The sequence below is a fragment of the Ranitomeya imitator genome, chromosome 2 (assembly GCF_032444005.1).
Source record: "Ranitomeya imitator isolate aRanImi1 chromosome 2, aRanImi1.pri, whole genome shotgun sequence".
Classification (NCBI taxonomy): Eukaryota; Metazoa; Chordata; class Amphibia; order Anura; family Dendrobatidae; genus Ranitomeya; species Ranitomeya imitator.
In genome coordinates this window covers 265307964-265316941 of record NC_091283.1, presented here as the reverse complement: position 1 = coordinate 265316941, position 8978 = coordinate 265307964, and positions in this window count along the sequence as shown.

Genomic DNA, 8978 nt, shown 5'->3' with positions numbered 1-8978 from the left:
CTCCATATAAACGGCGCCCCATTGGTGAATTTTTAAAGATTTGTGAATCATTTGCGCGTCCATACGCACCGATATCAACAGCGATGAACTTGCATTGTGCATCGGCTATGGCCATCAACACAATAGAGAAGTACTTCTTATAGTTATAAAACTGTGATCCAGAGCCTGAAGGTTTGACGATCCGTATGTGCTTTCCATCAACTGCTCCAACACAATTTGGAAACTGGCAAATTTGATGAAAATTTTGGGCGATCTCCAGCCACCTCTCCTGTGATGGCTCTGGGATATATTCCACTTGTAGGCACTCCCACAATGCCCGGCAGGTATCTCTGATGATCCCCGAGATGGTGGATATCCCAAGTCGATACTGAAAATGGAGGGATGAGAACGACTCTCCAGTTGCAAGGAATCTGTTAACAAAACGAAAAGACAATAATTAATAAAAAAATTCAAAAAACAACATTACAGTTATAAGTCTGATGAATGAGAATCATTTAAAAAAAAAAAATTACTTACCGAATAGTCACCATGAGACGCTCTGCTGGTGATATTGAGAATCGCATCTGGGTGTCTCGTCTACGTATACAGTCTTCCACATAGCCCAATAAAAACTCGAAATTTTCAGCTCTCATCCTCACATAATTGAAGAACTTTTGAGGGTTTTCCCTTAAGTTCCATGTAAAGCGTGGAATAAACACCACGGGTCATACGTTGTGCTGTGATGGGATGGATCCACAGCCTTCTCTTCCGCCGCTGCCGTAGGATGCGCAGTCTTTGTTCCTCCCTCTCTCGAACGCTGACTGCCAACTGATTTGCCTCAAAAGTAAAATCCGCATAGATCTTTGCAATGTTCGCCAGGACTCCTTCCATTTCTGCCACTTTCTCTACAACCTTTCAAAGATGTGGTGTAAATACACGCTATATATAGTTTTGCAGTAGTATCCAGTAGCCAATCACATTGAAATCCTCCCCGTCAAAAAACGGTTACAACGGATGTAAAAACGGTCGCAACGGTTCTAACGGATCCGTTTTTTAAACGGATCGGGGCAGCTGATCCGTCAAAAAAACGGATCCGTTAGAACCGTTTTTCCACCAAATTTGACGGATCCGTCGATCCGCCACGATGTCGGACCTAACTGACGCCACACAACTGAAGTGTGAAAGAACTCTAAGATGTGGGGGGTGTGCGGTCACTGCGGTGTCCGTAGACGGTGCTGTTGTAAGAGGAGGGCGGCGGGGCAGCAGGAGGAGACGCGCCCGCGGGTGTGTGAGGAGCCGGCGCGCGGAGCCTGCCACATTGTCACCTGCTGCAGCCAGTCACATTCCAGCTTCTCTGTGTGAGGAAGGAGGCGGAATGAAAGCTGCTCGCTGATTGGCTGCACCGAGTCCGTGAGCAATGGATGTGACGTCACCAGGTGAGGGGGGTAGAGCAGCAGTCACATGACCATAACCCTCAGCTGCTGCACCACCTCTTCATGAGACGCGTGCCATCTAGTGGAATAGTTACTGGTCGGTCACACGTGAAGACGTGAACTCGTTACCGCTGGAGCTGGTGATTATAAGGTCTGTACAGCGGCTGATTCGGCTGGCTACTTCCGCTGTCCGTCCCCTCGGTCTGCCGCCGCCGCCGTCCGGCCCCTCGGTTTGCCGCCGCCGCCGTCCGTCCCCTCGGTCTGCCGCCGTCCGTCCCCTCGGTCTGCCGCCGTCCGTCCCCTCAGTCCGCCGCCGTCCGTCCCCTCGGTCCGCCGCCGTCCGTCCCCTTGGTCCGCCGCCGTCCGTCCCCTCGGTCTGCCGCCGCCGTCCGTCCCCTCGGTCTGCCGCCGCCGTCCGTCCCCTCGGTCTGCCGCCGCCGCCGTCCGTCCCCTCGGTCTGCCGCCGCCGTCCGTCCCCTCGGTCTGCCGCCGCCGTCCGTCCCCTCGGTCTGCCGCCGCCGCCGTCCGTCCCCTCGGTCTGCCGCCGTCCGTCCCCTCGGTCTGCCGCCGTCCGTCCCCTCGGTCTGCCGCCGTCCGTCCCCTCGGTCTGCCGCCGTCCGTCCCCTCGGTCTGCCGCCGCCGTCCGTCCCCTCGGTCTGCCGCCGCCGTCCGTCCCCTCGGTCTGCCGCCGCCGTCCGTCCCCTCGGTCTGCCGCCGTCCGTCCCCTCCTTCTGCCGCCGCCGTCCGTCCCCTCGGTCTGCTGCCGCCGTCCGTCCCCTCGGTCTGCCGCCGTCAGTCCCCTCGGTCTGCCGCCGTCCGTCCCCTCGGTCTGCCGCCGCCGCCGTCCGTCCCCTCGGCCTGCCGTCGTCCATCCCCTCGGTCTTCAGCCGCCGCCGTCCGTCCCCTCGGTCTTCAGCAGCCGCCGCCGTCCGTCCCCTCGGTCTTCAGCCGCCGCCGTCCGTCCCCTCGGTCTGCCGCCGTCCGTCCCATCGGTCTGCCGCCGTCCGTCCCCTCGGTCTGCCGCCGTCCGTCCCCTCGGTCTGCCGCCGTCCGTCCCCTCGGTCTGCCGCCATCCGTCCCCTTGGTCTGCCGCCGCCGCCGTCCGTCCCCTCGGTCTGCCGTCGTCCGTCCCCTCGGTCTGCGATCAGTTGGTGATGGCAGCGGAGGGGCCGATTGCTGCGATCACTTGGTGATGGCGGTGGGGGAGTGGGAAGAGAGTGGCCAAGTGCCAGAATAGGCGCATCTTCCAGATGTGCCTTTTCTGGGGTGGCTGAGGGCAGATGTTTTTAGCCGGGAAGGGGGGGCAATAACCATGGACCCTCTCCAGGCTATTAATATCTGCCCTCAGTCACTGGCTTTACCACTCTGGCGGAGAAAATTGTGCGGGAGCCCACGCCATTTTTTCCCGCGATTTAACCCTTTAATTTAATAGAGCGCCCAAATTTTGCACATACACACTACTAACTTTAGTAGTGTGGAATATGCAAAAAGAAAAGGGGGGATATGAGATGGTTTACTGTATGTACCCATGTGTCATATCATGTCTGGTTTGTGAAGGAGAAATGAAAAGCCGGCAATTGAATTACCGGCTTTTCTGCTATCTAGCGCTGCATTAAATATATATATATACAGTAGGTGTCTCCCTGATAGGTGTCTCCCTGATATAATATATATCTACAATACTATAGACCTGACAGGAGCCTGTACAGCCTATATTCCATCATAATAAATCCCCAGATCTACGTCCTTCTACAGAACCTAATAATTGTATGATACAATATTGTTCTGCTCCAGGAAGACATCCAGGCCTCTCTTGAACCCCTCGACTGAGTTCGCCATCACCACCTCCTCAGGCAAGCAATTCCAGATTCTCACTGCCCTAACAGTAAAGAATCCTCTTCTATGTTGGTGGAAAAACCTTCTCTCCTCCAGACGCAAAGAATGCCCCCTTGTGCCCGTCATCTTCCTTGGTATAAACAGATCCTCAGCAAGATATTTGTATTAACATGGTATCGATCCACAGACAGCTGTTTCGGGGTATTTTTCCCTCATCAGTGTGGAGTAGGAAACTGGCTATTAGGAGCATTTGCATATTTCCCATAAGGGATGGGGGCAGTGTTCTGGATCACTGCGTTGAGAATCACGTGTTGGTGTCTCCGCAGTGTTGGATGTTTTGATCTCCCCGAGGTCATTCATCCTTATGTTACTAGTCCTTTTACTAGGCACTGCTCCTAATAGCCAGTTTCCTACTCCACACTGATGAGGGGCAAATACCCCGAAACAGCTGTCTGTGCATGGATACCATGTTTTGGCATAGGTGGTTTTCCTTTTTGGATGCTGCCCTTCCCGTGGTTGTTCCTTCCCGGTGAAAGACTTGGCTATTTATTGCTTGCGTTGAGAAACACGTGATGGTGCCTCCGCGGCTTTTCTACATGCATTTGCATATTTCTCATAAGGGATGGGGGCAGTGTTCTGGATCACTGCGTTGAGAAACACGTGATGGTGTCTCCGCGGTGTTGGATGTTTTGATCTCCCCGAGGTCATTCATCCTTATGTTTATAGGTTCCTATAAGGTGTCAGGATGTCGCTGTCTATTTCTCCATGGAGGAGTGGGAGTATTTAGAAGGACACAAAGATCTGTACAAGAACGTCATAATGGAGGTTCCCCAGCCCCTCACATCTCCAGGTAATAGACAGGACTAAATACACACGGCCTATAATTATCTGTATGTAAAGAATGAATTCACTCCCTGTATGTGTTTCCTCCAGATCTATCCAGTAAGAGGACAACACCAGAGAGATGTCCTCTTCTTCCACAGGACTGTAACCAAGAAGATCCTAATGTTCCTCAGGATCATCAGGTAGATGGAGAGAAGGTGTCAGGAGATCTCCCCTATGATGTGTAGACGCCGGTGAAGGTCATGTGCTCAGTCTTGTTTTATCCACCAGTATTATATGTTTTATACTTGTGTAATGAGAACGGTGGAGATGGCAGGATTAGAGCTGATCATAGATGTGACTTCTCCATCTGTCGGTGACTTTTACAATATTTGTTTCAGGGTGAAGATCTGACCCATATTAATACTACGGAGACATATGTGAGGGGTGATGGACAGAGTAAAGAGAAGATTCCCACATATGACTACCCAGGTGAGTAGTGACCACTAAATGCAGAGAAGTGACAGATTTTTGTCAGTCGCTGGATGTGGCTGCTTTATCGGTGGTGTAGTCCGGCCGTATCACAATCGTGTGGTCTCCATTTTGCCTCTAGACCACAGCATTCTCCTCCACCCAAAATGTTCACATGGCTTTGGGCATTGAAAGCCCTTTTCTGTAGATCGTATAGCCTGCAGGATCTACCTACCCGTACCCCCTAAAATTAAGAGACGCTGACCGTAACCTGTCCAGATCTGTAAATTACAAAGTCAAGACAGCGTACGTAGAATGTGCTGACAAGTTAGAAAATCACTTGAAGAAAAATATGATAATAGGCCTGTAAGAGAAAGCGAAGGGTAATGATGCTGTTGGCTTCCTAGAACCCTGAGATCTTATCGGATGAATCTCCCTTCTCTCCCTTCTGTGCTGCTGAATGTGATCATATGGTCCCTACAAGACCAGGTCCAGTCTTTCTGGCCAAACTTCACTTTTATGATCGACCGCATTAAATGTGCAGTGAGGCCAAGTGTGAATTTCTGTACAATAACAGAGTTTCCCTTTATCCGGAATTTTCAATTTCTTTTAAAACTGAAAATTTCAAGGTGGATTGTGATAAACTATATATCTCTAAGGACGGGGTCAGACATAACGTATCAAAATACGGTCCCTTTTTTACACAGAAAAGTTCCTGAACATTGATCCGTATTCAATGTGAGGATGCGATTTTTTTTTTTTTTTTCTCCAAAAATTATCCGTGTATAATCCATATGGCATCCGTACAGCGAGATTTTCTCGCCAGCTTGCAAAATGGAGATAGAATGGATCCATGGGCTCAAATATTCGTGAAAAAAAAAAAAAAAAATATATATATATATATATATATATATATATATACAGAGCAAAGGTTTGGACACACCTCATTTAAAGATTTTTCTGTATTTTCATGACTATAAAAATTGTACATTCACACTGAAGGCATCAAAACTATGAATTAACACATGTGGAATTATATACTTAACAAAAAAGTGTGAAACAACTGAAATTATGTCTTATATTCTAGGTTCTTCAAAGTAGCCACCTTTTGCTTTGATGAATGCTTTGCACACTCTTGGCATTCTCTTGATGAGCTTCAAGAGGTAGTCACCGGGAATGGTTTTCACTTCACAGGTGTGCCCTGTCAGGTTTAATAAGTGGGATTTCTTGCCTTATAAATGGGGTTGTGACCATCAGTTATGTTGTGCAGAAGTCTGGTGGATACACAGTACACAGCTGATAGTAGTTCCTGTTATGATCCGGTGACCTTGGAGCCGCATGAAACTTTCTCTGGAGTGGGTGGTAACTGTACTGACCGCAAATCCTGAACTAACACCGCAACTAGAAGTAGCCGTGGGGTGTGCCTAACAAACCCTAGACACCTCGACACAGCCGGAGGACTAAATACCCCTATAGATGGAAATAGGAATTCTACCTTGCCTCAGAGCAGAACCCCAAAGGATAGGCAGCCCCCCACGAATATTGACTGTGAGTAGGAGAGGAAAGACACACACACACAGGCAGAAAACAGGATTTAAGGATTTAGCAAAAGAGGCCACTCTAGCTAGATAGGAAAGGATAGGACAGAATACTAAGCGGTCAGTATTAAAACCCTTCCAAAAATATCCACAGCAGATAATACAAGAAATTCCACCATCTAAAGACGTGGAACGTATATCTGCAACTCCTGAGAATCCAACTAGACTGAGCAAATGCTGACACAATCTAAGCTGGACAAGAAAAAAAAAATGAATAGCACTGAATTATGAAGCACACAGCATGTGTGCCACAGAAACAAAACCAGACACTTATCTTTGCTGAATTGGCAGTAAGGCAGGAGGAACCAGACAGAGGTCCAACACCTCCAGCAACAATGGACAACTGGCAAGGACTAATGAATCCTGCACACCTAAATACCCCAGTCAGAACTGCAATCAGCAGATACAACTGACCAGGACTGCAATCCAGGGACAACTGCATTACCGCCTACAACCACCGGAGGGAGCCCAAAAGCAGAATTCACAACAAGTTCCATCATAAACCACATAACATACAGTTCATTTCAATACATCCACAAATCATTATAGGACCTCAGTCAGTTCATATAGCAGATAGGCCTCTCTGCCGTATATTATAATCCCCTTGTCCGGGGTTACCTTTCAGGAGTTCCACTCCTCACACTGACTTCACGTCAGTTCCAGGTCCTTAACACAGACCGTCCAGGTCCACGGTCTCTAGGTGCTTCCAGGACATCTCCACTCAGTGCCAAAACCCAACCATGTGCTATTCAGGAATCCTCCCCAGGACTTCCAACACAGGCTTCCAGGGCCTTGCACTTGAACCACTCAGATCCAAACACAGGAACCATGTGACCCACACCCTGGTCACATTACATACTCGTAACCACTCCCCTGGGTGGGAGTGTGGGTGTGGCTAGTTTGACCCGCCCATCTCTCATAACTAGCCCTGCCAGTCTCCCATTAGAATTAAACATTTGCATGTGGGACTACAGGTCCCAGACCACAACATAACTTCAGACTGACAGCGCAGAGTGTCCTCCTCTGCGACACACATACCGGCCATCTACAATTCTGCCAAACTTTGTCTCATCACAATTATGCCTCAAAGTGCATCTTGAAGTGCATACGCAGCGCCCCCTGGCTGTAACATTGGTCACTGCACCACATACCTCCCCCCTTTGTTCAACCCTATTGGGGTGGACACATGACATAAACCCGGGGTTCCGATACCGGGATCCCACGTCACCTTTAATAGGCCTCCCCCGCCCCCAGCGGTCAGTTTGTTGGCCTTGGGCTTCAGCCCTTGAGTCACCATCCGTCTGTGTCACCAGACCCTTTTTGGTCAACCCACGTGTACCCCTTCACGTGACCTTTCTTTCCATGGCCGGCTTCCCCGATTGACACGGTCATAAGTCCCACTTACAGTTGAGCCGACTGCCTGATCTGAGTCTGACCCTTCGCTACTACGTCTGCTACCGGGTCTCCCACCTCGGTCACTCAGCCCTGACTGGGTTGGATTCAGGCAGCATCCCGTGGCAGGGGGTGCTGCAGGGAGAAGATTCAGGGGGGTCCCTGTCAGGCGTGGGAACCTGGCAGGTACCTAGCGAACAGAACAGAACGTTACGAAACCGCGCCTGCACTACCTTGCGGCGGTATCCTAAGAAAGAGACACGAAGCGAAGGATATTGTGGAACAGTGAGAAACGAGATCAAGCACAAAGTAGAGCCAGTAGGAGTCGTGCCCCGAGAACGGCAACATCCTACTGAGGCGCGTGGCCGGAACACCGAGGAAGTAACTGACTTTATGCCTTACTTCAAACTCCCCAGGACAGTTAATTATAGGTTGGATGGCTACCTTACATCACCTACGCAGACATAGGGGGCAACCGTGGAGAGGGGCGTCTCTAGGGTCCCGGAAGAGCTCCGAGCCTTCCCGTCAAACGGGTGCGTCCTAGCCATAACATACCTGGGGGACGAGAAACTAGAAACATCTGGAACGAATTAGAAAGAACTAGAAAGAACGAGAACAGAAGTTGTGATGACTATACCGAATGCTCAGCAGGGTAGCAGTACAACACACAGGCGCTATTGGTAGGCAACGATTTCCACCTGTAAAGGGAACTCTGGATGTGCCATCGGACCGGCCGGCCTCAGACAACTCTGTTAATCGTGCTCTGGATTGAGGATCCTGAAGTCTTCAGTAAAGAGGTAAAGAGACTGCAACCCTGTGTCCTCGTTATTGTCTGCACCTCACACCATCACCATCCACCTTACTGGGAAGCCCTGGGGACATACTTCACCTGTGGGAAGTAACACCATCTAGCTGCCATTACATCACCCCAGTGGACCCCAGGCAGCGTCTGTCACCCTGACCGAACACCACAGGCGGCGTCACGAAACCTTGACAGACTCACATCTCCTTTCATTGGACGCCCCTTAGCAGGGTCACGGACCGGGTCCAGCCACCATGACATCCCCAGAACTGAGCCAGCAGAGGACCGGTACCGAGTAACCCGCAGCCCTGCGTCTGGGGGCGCTCCAACCGCATATCCTTCAGGATAGCCACCCGCTTTACTGTGACTTCATTAGTGGACAGGATCACCAACTGTTTCGTCTCTGGTGCCCAGTTTACACTATGCGCTTCGACTCCCTTCTTAAAGGCCTCATGCACACCTTCACCGGTACAGGCTTCTTGCACATCTTCGGGTACATCTATCACACACTTAAAGAGCGGGGTCTCACTCTCTTCATGGACGGGCGGCTCCCGTTTTGTCATGGACCTTTCCATTAAGACATCTGCCATGACCGGGTGACTGTCTTGTTCTGCCTTTAAAGGACAGGCCGGAGCGAGCCGTCTC